The sequence below is a fragment of the Macaca thibetana genome, chromosome 13, assembly GCF_024542745.1.
Source record: "Macaca thibetana thibetana isolate TM-01 chromosome 13, ASM2454274v1, whole genome shotgun sequence".
Lineage (NCBI taxonomy): Eukaryota > Metazoa > Chordata > Mammalia > Primates > Cercopithecidae > Macaca > Macaca thibetana.
The window spans coordinates 17,296,651-17,310,176 of NC_065590.1; the positions used below are offsets into that span (position 1 = coordinate 17,296,651).

The following is a 13,526-nucleotide window of genomic DNA, read 5'->3' on the forward strand; positions in this document are numbered from 1 at the left end:
ACCCAATGCTCCCTTCTGATTGGAGAAACATTTTGTGCTCTTCTGGACATAAGGCTTGATGGTATTACTGCCAGGCCACCCATCAGCAGGCACACATCTTGCCATGGGCAGCTCCAAGACAGAGGTCTCTGCAACAGAAGCCACCCAGACCAGTCAGGAAGAGGACACCCCTTCCTGGTCTTTAAGCAAGTTAATGGCAGGTCATTTGCATCTTTGCATATTTGCACTGCGAAGTAATGAACAATATATGCAAAATCTCTAACTAACATTCTTTAGGGAATCTGCCATAATGGATTAGGAAGGGACCTGTCTTGGTGTATCTCTAATGAAGCAAAAGAAAGTTATAATGGGATTTCATGGGTGTGGGTAGTAATTGGATTTGGTGGAGGGTATAATTAAATTTCACCAAGGGGCTACAACCTCTGCCCTGGCAAATAATAAAAGGGTCAGAAAACTTTCCATCTTGCTTAAAGGGAAACATGGAAAGCCTGCAGAAATGCCACAGCACATCCCCTCAATCATGGGACAGCAACCTAGCACCTTCAGGATCTCAAAAGTTTTACCTTCCAGTAGAGAGCTGAAAGCACTGTAGGTAAGATCAGAATATTGTGAAACTCACTGGCCAGTTTCTCCCCTATGTCTCCTGAAATTTCCATCTCTACTTCAGTAAGGAGAATCAAAGCAGGATCCAGCCCAGAGAAGGGTGGCCTCCCCCAAATGGGGAGATTCCAACATACAAGTGGAAGGCTGAGTGGACCAATACAGGCAGCCAGCACCACCTCCCATCACTGTGGAGGCATCACCCCTGGATACCCAGCAGCAGAAAACTCTCGGTCCAACGCGGGGCAGTCACCTGGCAGGTTTCCTATGAGGCGGTGCTCACTGATGGCAAACAAGCAGGCTGACCCTCCCCAGCACTAAGCTATATATTCAGGGGTCTCGGTCTCTCACCCCAAGGGACCAAGCACTGCCTGGCCAGGCTGTTAAGTTTTCTTCCCAGAGAAGGTTTCTGGAGCTGTGGCAGATGCTATTACTGCAGTCAGGTGCTCTGCTGTGGGGAACTGGGTGTCCTGCTATTAAACAGGCCTTCATGGAAATGCATGACCCTCCACCTGAATTCCTCTCCTGCTCTCAATCCTTGTGACCCATTGTCTCTTCAGAGTCATCCAGAAGAAACAACCCCCACCTCCAGTTGTGTCCACTCAGCTTGTGTCTTAGTCAGCTCAGGCTGCTATAACAAAATACCATAAACTGGGTGGCTTATAAACAACAGAAATTGATTTCTCACAGTTCTAGAGTCTGGGAAGTCCAAGATCAAGGTAGTGGTAGATTCAGTGTCTGCTGAGGGCTCATTTCCTTGTTCGCAGATGGCACTTTCTTGCTGGGTCTGCATATGGTGTAAGAGGCAAGGAAGCTCTCTTTGACAAGGTGCTAAGCCCACCCATGAGGGCAGAGTGATTGTGATCTAATCACCTCTCAAAGACCCCACCTCCTAATACCATCACCTTGGTAGGTTTTGTCACATTAATCATGGAGAGACAAAAACATTCAAGCTATAGCAGATTGGCCTGCCAATTTCATTCCATGCTTTGCATTCTCCAGAAAGTAATAAAAATACTTGGTCATCTGATGGCCTCTCTCCCACTGTCAATGTCATTGACATTGTCATTTACTTATTCCTGGTTTTTATTTATTCTAGTTATTTGACCTTGAAGAGGGAAGGGCACTAATGCCAGTCAGGAAGGGCATATGCTTTATCTTATGGCACGATGTGCAAAATAAAGTTAACATGAAAGGCCTGAGACTGCTATCCTGAGACTGCATCTGGGAACATGGGTTTGGGAAGATTCCCACCATTCCTTGACTGATAAGGGTGGCTCACTGTGCCAAACCGTTTGAGCACACAATGTGGTTTGTGCTGAACATGTGCTTTCTTCTGAAAGTCTGCATTGATATGTGCTAGGCAGAGGGAGTCTACATGACCAGCCCCCAATAAAAACCATGGACACTGAGTCTCTACTGAGTTTCCCTGGTAAACATTTCACATGCATTGTCACAATTTGTTGCTGGGGGAATTAAGCATGTCCTGCACGACTCCATTGAGAGAGGACTCTTGGAAACTTGTTTCTGGTTTCCTCTGGACTTCAGCCCATGTGCCTTTTTCCTTTGCTGACCTTGCATTTTGTATGTGTGTGAGAGTGTGTGTTTGTGTGTGTGTGAGAGACAGAGATGTGTGTGTGCATATATATGTATTTTTTACATATGATTTTGCTGTAATAAATCATAGCCATGAGTATAAGTATATGTCAAGTCCTATGAGTTCTCCTTGTGAATCATCAATATTGGGGGTGATCTTGGGGACCCTTGACACACCCCACTTATACAAGAAGTGTTTCCAGCTGGATCATCGCTTGAGGTTAGCATTTTTCCAGTATGTGTCTGGAAGATATCTGTCTGGCAAATTGGTCAAAACAAGGCTTACAGTCTGGACTTAAGGGATCTGGTGATCTGTTTCTTAGCAGACTGTGAAACTGGACTATGCCCTGGTTCCTTCCCCAGCCTAGGCCTTGGAGCACTTGTGTGCGTTCTTAGTGCACAGGGTGCCCGGCTTTCTACGCTGATGATGTTCATTCTCCCAACCAGGTGCTCAGCCTCCCTGCGCCCAGCATCCCTGCACGTTCCTGCTGTTCACGGTTCAGAGTTCCTCATTTCATGTTCCATGCTCCCACTTACGTGATAAACAACAGGAAGTCCCTGTTTTTCCCCATGCTTCCACTAGAGTTCACAGTCAGAAATTGTGACAATTCCCATAACACACTAAACAGCCTTTCCATAATGCTCACAAGCTAGAGCTTGCAATTAAAAGCACTAAATCACAACTTCAGGGTCAAGTGCTGTTGAATCACATGCTTATGTTTAAAATATACTCCCAAAGAGCAAGTTGTCAAAAAAACCTCACTTGGATCACAAGCTGAGATGGAGAATGTGAATTAGTGTAACGTCTGAATTACTGAATATTCTTAAGAAGACTTTTTGATGCAACATTTAAACAGGAGGGAGACAAAAAACAGACAATTTTTAATCTAGCCCAAGTTAAATTGTAAGTCTCAATTCTCCCCCAAACAAGCTACTCTCCTATAGATATTGCTAAAAGCTAAGAGGGAATGGGGAGCTGCCACTAAATACCATGCCGCCATCCTCATTCTAATACACTTTTTAAGATAAATAACAATGGAAAGAATGTTCTTTTTTAATCGTCAAGACCACTTACAACATAGAGGTATCAATATTTTGCTCTATTTCTTTCTAAACTTACTCATGCATAGGTTTTTGTTTTATACCTTTTAAAAAATTCTTTAAATGTAATTGTAGCATTTACATGAATGTAACTGTAGCAATGAAGCAAAAGAAATAAATAATTCAGAGAGATCCTATGCACCCTTTAACTGTTTTCTCCCAGTGGTAACACTTTACACAACATTTAATGGCATCCCAACCAGGAAAACAGTGTTGGTGAAATCCACAAAGATTATTCAATTTTCATGTTATTAATATTTATTTTAGCCATTCTAATAGAAATGTAGTAATATCTCATAGGAGTTTTGATTTGCATTTCTATAATGGCTACAATGATGTACCTATTTTCATGTGCTTGTTTGTCATGGGATTATCCTCTTCCGTGAAATGTCTGCTGATGTTCTTTGACCACTTTCTAATTGGATTGTTTGTTTTTCACTGTTGAGTTTTGAGAGTTCTTTATACATTCTAGACTCAAGTCCTTTGTTGGAGGTGTCATTTGAAAATATATTCTTCCTGTCTGTAGCTTATCTTTTCATTTTCTTCACACGGTCTTTCATAGAACAAAAAATTTAGTTTTCATGAAATCCAGCTTACCAATTTTTCCTTTTATGAAATGTGCTTTTGATGTCAACCCTAAGAACTTCTTCCCTAACCCCAGGTCTCAAGGATTTTATCCTTTTTTCTAAAAGCTTTATCATTTCACATTTTATATTTAAGTAATTCATTTTGAGTTAGATATCTTTATAATGTGTGAGACTTAGGTTGAGGTTCAGTTTATTGCCTGTGGATGTCCAATTACTCCACCTCTATTTGCTTAAAAGGCCATCTTTCCTCCACTGGATTGCTTTTGAAACTTTGTCAGAAAGCTACAGTTTTTTCTTCCCTTCTAATCTCTATGTTTTAATTTATTTTTATCGCCTTATTGCACTGCTAAAACTTTTGGCACTAGTTGAATAACAATGGACATTCTTGCCTTTTTCCTAATCTTGGGGGAACAGTATTCAATGTTCCACTATTAAGCACGATGTTAGCTATAATTTTTGTAGACTCTCTTTTTCAAGTTGAGGAAATTCTCTTCTTTCCTAGTTTGCTGAGTTTTTATCACGAATCGTTGTTGGATTTTGTCAAATGTTTTTTCTGTGTAAACTGACATGATCATGTGACCTTTTCTCCTCTGGTCTGTTGATGTGGTGGATTGCATTTGACTGACTTTTGAATGTTGAAGCATACTTGCATATTAGAGATAAATTCCACTAGGTTGCCACATGTAATTCATTTTGTACATTATCAGATTCAATTTGTTGAATATTTTGTTGAAGATTTCTGTATCTACATTCATGAGTGCTACTATCATGTAGCTTTACTCCTTTTTTCTTCTATCTTTGTCTACTTTTAGTATCAGAGTAATACTAGCCTTCTAAAATGATCAAGGAGTACCCTCTCCTCTTCTGTTTTCTGGAAATAGAATTTTCTGAAAATAGAAGAGGAGAGAGTAACATTCTTCTTTAAATGGTAAATAGAATTCTCCAAAGCTTCAAGGCCGGGAGATCTATTTTTCAGGAGCTTTTATATTATTATGAAGGGTTCAATTTCTTTTTTTTTTTTTTTTTTTTTGAGACGGAGTCTTGCTCTGTCACCCAGGCTGGAGTGCAGTGGCCAGATCTCAGCTCACTGCAAGCTCCGCCTCCCGGGTTTACGCCGTTCTCCTGCCTCAGCCTCCCGAGTAGCTGGGACTACAGGCGCCGCCACCTCGCCCGGCTAGTTTTTTTGTATTTTTTAGTAGAGACGGGGTTTCACCGTGTTAGCCGGGATCGTCTCTCGATCTCCTGGCCTCGTGATCCGCCCGTCTCGGCCTCCCAAAGTGCTGGGATTACAGGCTTGAGCCACCGCGCCCGGCCAGGGTTCAATTTCTTTAAGATTATAGGACAATTCAGTTTGTCTGTTTCAACTTTGTTGAGTCAGACAGTTTCTAGTTTTTGAGGAACTGGACCATTTCTTCTAAGTCGTCAAATTTATCAATGTAAAGCTATTTTCTAGTATTCCCTCCTTTTTTTTGGAGACAAAGTCTCACTCTGTCACCCAGGCTGGAATGCAGTGGCACAATCTTGGCTCACTGCAGCCTCTGAGCCCCAAGTTCAAGTGATTCTCCTGCCTCAGCTTCCCAAGAAGCTGGGATTACAGATGTGCACCATCGTACCTGGCTAATTTTTGTATTTTTAGTAGAGATGGGGTTTCACCATGTTGCCCAGGCTGGTCTCAAACTTCTGACCTCAGGTAATCTGCCTGCCTCAGCCTCCCAAATTGCTGGGATTAGAGGTGTGAGCCACCATGCCTGGCAACCTCATTATTTTTTAATGGTGGCATGATCTCTAGATATATCTTCTGTTTCATTCCTGATACTGGTGATTTGAACCTTCTTAATTTTTAACTTTGTCAATCTTGCTAGAGGTTATCAACTTTGGTGATTCTTTTCAGAGCCAGCCTTTTGTTTCATGGATTTTCTCTATTGTTCTCCTGGCTTCAATTTTATTAATGTATAATCTTAACTTTATTATTTCCTTTCTTCTGTTTGGTTTCTACTTATTTTGCTCTTCTCTTTCACTGTTCTTGAGGTAGGGATTTAGGTGAATGATTTGAGACCTTTCCTCTTTTCTAAAATAAGCATTTAGTACTATGAATTTTCCTTTCAGCACTATTTTATCTGCATCCCATACACTTTGATGTGTTGTGTGTTCATGCTCACTCATCTCTATGTCTTTTTAACGTTCCATTAAAATTTCCTATTTAACCTATGGATTAGTTGAAGTATGTTGCTCCATTTCTAAGTGTTTACAAATATTCTTCTTTTCTTTCTGTTCTTGATTTCTCATTTCACTCTATTATGATGAGAAAACATATTCTATATCTTTTTAATTCTTTTAAATTTGCTGAGTTTTTTTTTTTAATGGCCGAGGAGATAGTCCATCTTGAAGAAAGTTCCACCAATGCTTGAAAAACATGCATGCTCCTCCTGCTGAATAGAGTGTTCCATCCATTTTAATTAAATCCTGTTGCCTGATTACGGTTTTCATTCCTTTTTTTTTTTTTTTTTTTTTTTTTTTTTGCTGTCCATAAGTTTATTGTCTTTATCCAAAAAATCTTCATAGAAAATGGTTTGGTTTAGCTCTCAGCAGCCCGCTCCTGAGCTCTGAGGAAGTTTGCCTACTTTTGAGCCACTCGATCTTTCTTCTGAGCAAGGGACATTTTGGGACGGTTCCACCTCTTCTTTTTAACTTCTTTCTTGGGCTTCTTTTCATAGACTGGATTCTCATGTATAGCAGCATGAGCTTTCTTTTTTTTTTTTTTTTTTTTTTTTTTTTTTTTTGACGGAGTCTCACTCTGTCACCCAGGCTGGAGTGCAGTGGCGCGATCTCGGCTCACTGCAAGCTCCGCCTCCCGGGTTCACGCCATTCTCCCGCCTCAGCCTCCGAGTAGCTGGGACTACAGGCGCCCGCCACCGCGCCCGGCTAGTTTTTTGTATTTTTAGTAGAGACAGGGTTTCACCATGTTAGCCAGGATAGTCTCGATCTCCTGACCTCGTGATCCACCCGCCTCGGCCTCCCAAAGTGCTGGGATTACAGGCTTGAGCCACCGCGCCTGGCCAGCATGAGCTTTCTTAAACATCTCCTCCATCATGTTTGGAGCTACGCTGTTCTTTATGTATTGAGAGAACTGTTTCTTGTAAGCGTCTTCATCTTCTTCCATTAAGTAGCGCATGTAATCTGCAACATTCTGGCCCGTGATGTGCTTCCGGTGTACTTCTGCATTAAATTCCCTGCTTTCAAAATCATAACCAGGGAATCATTTGGTACTGTGAGGGACAGACCAGCCTCCATCCACAGCTCCCTTCAGGAAGCCAAAAATTTTATTGCCAGTGATAGTTCTGGCAAGGCCTGCATCTAAATAGCAGGTGAAGGCAACTGGCTGACCATCAATGCTTTCCACATTGTATTCATTTGCCAGTCACTTACACTTGGCCTTCATAGATGTTGTCCATGCTAAACCTATTGAGAAGCCTGCGGGCCAGCAGCAGGTCAGTACAATACGCTGCATCATAATTTGTCAGGCCAACCTTCGCACCATATTTTGGCAGTTCGTGTGCATACGCTGCGCAGACTATCATATTCCCCTCTATACTGGCATAAGCAATCTGACAAATGATATCTCTGTTACATGAACTACTATCCTGTATTTGGGCATGTTGTATTTATTTTTATCCCGTATCACCAAGCATTTCTGAGCATAGTAATCGGTTTTACCCTCAAGTCGTCGTCTAAATTTCACTTGGTATCTCTTAAAGTAGGCCTTATTCTTAACAGCTCTAACAAACCCCATCCTGTGGAACAGAGACCCACATCCGCTGCTCAACAGAGACCTGCAGGCCCAGCAGCGCCTGTTTTTCAGTTCTTTCCTATCCTTTCTGATTTGCTGTCTAGTAGTTTTGTTAACCATTGAAGTAAATGTGTTGAAATCTCCAACTATAATTGTTGATTTGTCTATTTCTCCTTTCATTTCTATCAGGTTTTCCCCCAGAACATCACAATATCATATTGTATAGTCTTATTATTTACATGTAAATACTTGTGATATATCTCATCACAGTCAAGTGATATTAATGTTTTACTACTCGGAGTGAAGTGTAGAAACCTTACCTCCATTTAGGTCTCTTTGCCCTCCTCACTTTTTAAATATAATCGTCTGAAGTATTTCCTTTGCATACATTGAGCAACACACTTCTCTCCTTCTGAGACTCTGATAATGCAAATGCTAGCTCTTTTGTTATTGTTCCACGAATCCCTATGATTCTGTTCATGTTTTTCTTCTCTGTTGTTCAGACTGGGTAAATTCTGTTGATCTGGCATCAAATTCACTGATTCCACCCTCTATCATATCTATTATTGGGGTCAGACTGCAAGTTTGTTGCATTATATTTTTAACTCTATCATTTGAATTTGGTACCCTTTTATTTGCTTATATTTTTTTTTCTATGTTAAAAATTTGTTTTAAGAGCATTTGTAGCAGTTTTGTGCACCTTTGAAGCACTTTTATAGTGGGTATTTTAAAATCCTTATCAGATAATTCCAACATTGGATTCTCCTTGGTATCAGCATCTATTGACTTTCTCATTCAAGTTGTGATTTTCTTGGTTCTTTTATAACAAGTGATGTTCTGTTGTACCCAGTGTATTTAGATATGATATTATGAGATGATATTTAATCTTGAAGTGTAGCAAAAGGTCCTGATGGGTATATGTTCACTTTCCCGCTGGGTCCCGTCGACACCATGCTGGGGAAGAAGGAGCGCTGACTCACGCTGCCTTGTTGGAGACAGGTTGGGGGCAAGTTCAGTTCCTCTTGGTCCTGCTGACATCAGGGAAGGGAGTGGGGAAGCACAGGGCCAACTACCCCCATTTCCCACCACGTCATTGTGCCTCACTGATGCTGGATGAGGTGAAGGCTATGCTGCTTACTGGTTCCTGCCACAATAGGGGAGGAGGAAGAAGGATATTAACTCCCCCACTTCGTCCTATTTCATTCTGTTGATGCCAGGTGAGGCTAGAGGCTCACCTCCCCACTAAATCCCCTTTGGGGGTTTAGGGGACAGGGAGGGAAGAGGTCAAAGTGTCCACTGGCTCTGCTGTACGCTGCTTGATCCAGTTTCTTGTTGTCTTGTGGATGTAGAGCTTCAGCTCCTCACTGGGCCCACTGACACCAGGGGTGGGGAGAACACAGAGTAGTGACTAGTCCCTACTCACACCTCCTGGTTAGTCTAATTGATGTCAGATGGGAGGAGAGACTCAGCTTCCTGCTGGACCCCTGTTGGCCCCAGGGTGGGTAGCGGAAGCACACTGGTGATGGGCTCCACATTAAGCCACCTCATTGGTTCTTGTTGCTGCTGAGTCGGGGTGGATTCACCACGGGGCCTTGCTGACACTACTCTGGTGGGGAATCTGAGCGCCACCTGTTTCCACCAGGAGAAGGATAAAAGATGAGCTCCCTGCTCAGCCCCACAAATGCCACTGGGTGGGGGATAGGAGTACTACCCCTGCTTCTGCCTGCTTCCTTAGGTCAGGGATCCAGTGGAAGATCAGCTCCCAGTGAGGCTGAAATTGTCAGCGGGGGTGGGGAGAGTGGTTATGCTTTTTTGTTGTGTCTGGCTGGTGTAGCATGGGTATTACCAAAAAGATTTTCGGTCGTCAGGCCACCATCTTTCTGGTCCTTTGGCTAGGGGATTAGGTGTCTCCTGGAGCATATTTTGTGTGTGCCTATTAGAGATACAGGGGACGTGTATCCTGTCTGGGATATATGGGAGAAAATAAGGAAATCCAGAGACCTTATTGCTGTTTCATTCTTCAAGTCCCAAAGTCCCTCGGCAGTCTCCTTCTTCCTTCCCCCTTCCAGGGTCTTCTCTTCCCATGCTTGTCTGTTGTATTTTGTCCGGGGAGTTTAATTGTGAAGAGGAAAATCTGTGAGGAATTGGGGCTATTCTATCTTAGCAGTCCAGGAGTCCCTGTTGTCCTTTTTTAAAAACCCCAAATCATGATCACATTCTTTATACAGTCAAGTGCCCCAGCTAAAAATTTCCCATCACCTAGTGATATCTTTGCCATCATGATGTCATAGCACAACACATCACCTTATCTATGCTTGGATGTGCTTCCAAATGCAAATACTTAAACACAAAAATTGTGTTAGGCACTGTTGGTGGGAAGGTAAATTAGTACAGCCACTATAAAAAACAGTATGAAGGTTTCTCAAAAACAAAACAAACAAACAAAAAAAACCTAAAAATAGAACTACCCTATGACCCAGCAATCCCACTAGTGAGTATTTATGCAAAGGAAAAATAAATCAATATATCAAAGGTATACCTGCACCCACATTTGCAGCACTAGTCACAATAGCAAAGATGTGGCATCAACCTAAATACCCATCACATGAAGAAATGAACAAAGAAAATGTGTGTGTGTGTGTGTGTGTGTGTATGTGTGTGTATATATATATTTAATGGAATACTATTTGGCCATAAAAAATGAAATCATTTCATTTGCAGCAACATGAATGGAACTGGAGGTCATTATGGGAACTGGAGGTCATTATGGGAAGTGCACAGAAACACAAATATGGCACAGAAACACAAATATGGCATGTTCTTACTCATACATGGGAGCGAAAAAAGTTGATCTCATAGCAGTAAAGATTAGAATGATAGATACCAGAGGCTGGGAAAGGTGTGTGGGGGGGTAGGGGAGATGAACAGAAGTTGATCAATCAGTACAAATATACAGTCAGGTGGAAGGAATAAGTTATAATGTTCCATGGCAGAGTAGAGTGACTATCGTTAACAACAATATATGGCATATTTCAAAATACATAGAAGAGAGGACTTGAAATGTTCTCAACAAATAGAAATGATAAATACTCGAGGTGATGGACACGCTAAGAACTCTGGCTTGATCATTACACACTCCAGGCGTGTAACAAAATATCGCATGTATCCCTTATATATGTAAAAATATTACGTATCATTAAACAAACAAAAATTATGTTGCAGTAGCCTGTGGTATTCAAGTACAGTATCATGCTCTACAGGCGTGCAGCCTGGGAGCAATAGGCTCCACCACAGAGCCTAGGTGCGGAGTAGGCCGTGCCATCCAGGTTTGTGTGAGGGCACTCTATGAAGTTCACACAACGATGAAACGGCCTAATGACACATGTCTCAGAACATGTTCCTGTTGTTAAACAATGCATGACTTGTAGGTTTTTGTATCATTTTTACTCGCCATGAGTTTTAAATTTCGGTTATAAATAGCACTCTTTGAAAGCACTATTTTAAAAGCTATATAATTCCCCACTGAATGGCCAGAGCATGATTTATACTGTATAATAATTTTCCTATTGTTGAAAATTTGGACTCCAACATTATTGCTATAATAAATAATGTACTGGTGAAAATGTTTGTGCCTTAAAGTTTTCTGTATTTCAGGCTGTTACCTTAAAATACAGCCCAGAAGTAGAATTATACATGGTTCAATAGCAACATGCAAGAGGACGCCCCGTGCCAGCACAGGGACTTCAACATACTTTAAAACATGAGCCGACTGGATTGAGAAAGGAAAACAGTATTGCAGAATAGTCTAATATGTATTTCCTTGATCATTAAGAGGCTGATCCATTGTCGTTCTTTTGTAAATTGGGTTTTCATGTCTTTCGCTTGTTCATCTTCTGGGCCCTTACATACTCTTCCAAAATGCCCTTCCCAGTAGAAGAATCTGACTCACTATGTGTAAGTGGTTTTCTTAAACCAAAAAGATATAATTCAAAGTCAAAGATCAGCTAAGAGAGAAATAATTTCATCCCCCGTTCAGCTACAACAAATATCAAGTGCCTCACAGGAAAGCACCTGCCAATTAAATAAGGCAATCAGATAAAGATAAAACATATGAAACACTTCAGACTTCTGGATAACTCTTGATCTTGAAAACATTTCCCGAATCTTACCTGAAGCATAACAACAGTGTCACCTTCAAAAGTGGCAAACACATCTGTGTCACACTTTAAACCTGAGATTCGATTTTCCATCATGTAACCCTATTGCAGAAAAAAGAAAAAAACACACACACACATTTTAAATTTGCGATCCTATCACTATACAGGACTACGTTTTCTTTAAAATTAAAAAATATACAGAAAATTGAAAAGAGGAAAACAATTCTATTTCTCCTAGCCAAAGTAACCACTGTAAGAATTTTGATTCCTTACATTAGCTTTTAGTTCATGAATATTGTTTTGGTGGTAATAAAAACTATTTGAACATGGTTGTGTCATCTATTCACAATAGCAAAGACTTGGAACCAACCCAAATGTCCATCAATGACAGACTGGATTAAGAAAATGTGGCACATATACACCATGGAATACTATGCAGCCATAAAAAAGGATGAGTTCATGTCCTTTGTAGGGACATGGATGCAGCTGGAAACCATCATTCTCAGCAAACTATTCCAATCACAAAAAACCAAACACCACATGTTCTCACTCATAGGTGGGAATTGAACAATGAGATCACTTGGACACAGGAAGGGGAACATCACACACTGGGGTCTGTTGTGGGGTGGGGGAGGGGGAGGGATAGCATTAGGAGATATACCTAATGTAAATGACGAGTTAATGGGTGCAGCACACCAACATGGCACATGTGTACATATGTAACAAACCTGCACGTTGTGCACATGTACCATAGAACTTAAAGTATAATTAAAAAAAGAGGCCGGGCGCGGTGGCTCAAGCCTGTAATCCCAGCACTTTGGGAGGCCGAGACGGGCGGATCACGAGGTCAGGAGATCGAGACCATCCTGGCTAACACAATGAAACCCCGTCTCCACTAAAAATACAAAAAAATTAGCCGGGCGTGGTGGCGGCGCCTGTAGTCCCAGCTACTCGGGAGGCTGAGGCAGGAGAATGGCGGGAACCCGGGAGGCGGAGCTTGCAGTGAGCCGAGATCGCGCCACTGCACTCCAGCCTGGGCGACAGAGCGAGACTCCGCCTCAAAAAAAAAAAAAAAAAAAAGAGAGAGAAAAAAAAAAAGAAAATGGTTGTGTCACATTTCTGCAAAAGATTTCAATAAAGTAGACTGATTTTTTTCCATCTTTCTTCCAAATTCTAATAAATGCCAAGGTACTAGTGATTATACCTCACTGTAGGTAGGCAAATGATTTCTCCCCTACCCCCAATAAGCCTTCTGAAAATTAGCCTGTATACCTACAAAACTCCCTGAGAGGCAGCAAAATGTCTTAAATTGCCACTCTGCATCTTAATATCATTAAATACGCTGCACCATAAATTCTCACTCCAGTATTTTTTTTCCCTTTTACTTCCTGAAATCCTTATTTAAATGGCAGTGTTGGCAGTGTTTCTGCACACAAACCAGAGAATCAGCTACACAGGAGAAAGCAAGTTCGGTCCCAAGCAAAACATGAAGGAAGCAAAGCCCGTCTTTGTGTGGCTCCAGGTCGTTCCCCTTCTGAGGGCCTCTGCACTACCTCCTTCTTCCAGCTCTTTGTTCTCCCAGTTAAACCTCCAGAATTGTTCCCTCTGTCCAAGCCCACTTCCACAAATCACTTCTGCCTGTGTCCGTCACGTCAAAGCTGATTGTCCTGTTATTTCTCCCAGGACTATGTGCAATGA

The 13,526-nt window shown here is 41.6% G+C and overlaps 2 protein-coding genes and 1 pseudogene across 6 annotated transcripts in view; 1 reads left to right on the plus strand and 2 right to left on the minus strand.

The window, feature by feature from the left end:
• The window catches only part of MTLN (mitoregulin), a 1,146,577-nt gene that overhangs the window by 723,852 nt on the left and 409,199 nt on the right, over window positions 1-13,526 (plus strand). The window lies entirely within an intron of this gene.
• The window catches only part of ACOXL (acyl-CoA oxidase like), a 294,217-nt gene that overhangs the window by 77,615 nt on the left and 203,076 nt on the right, over window positions 1-13,526 (minus strand). Inside the window, exon 12 of the mRNA XM_050753124.1 lies at window positions 11,841-11,930. The gene's annotated coding sequence lies outside the window, so the exon portion shown is untranslated. The remainder of the gene's footprint in view (window positions 1-11,840; window positions 11,931-13,526) is intronic.
• LOC126933445 (60S ribosomal protein L5-like) lies at window positions 690-10,336 on the minus strand (annotated as a pseudogene).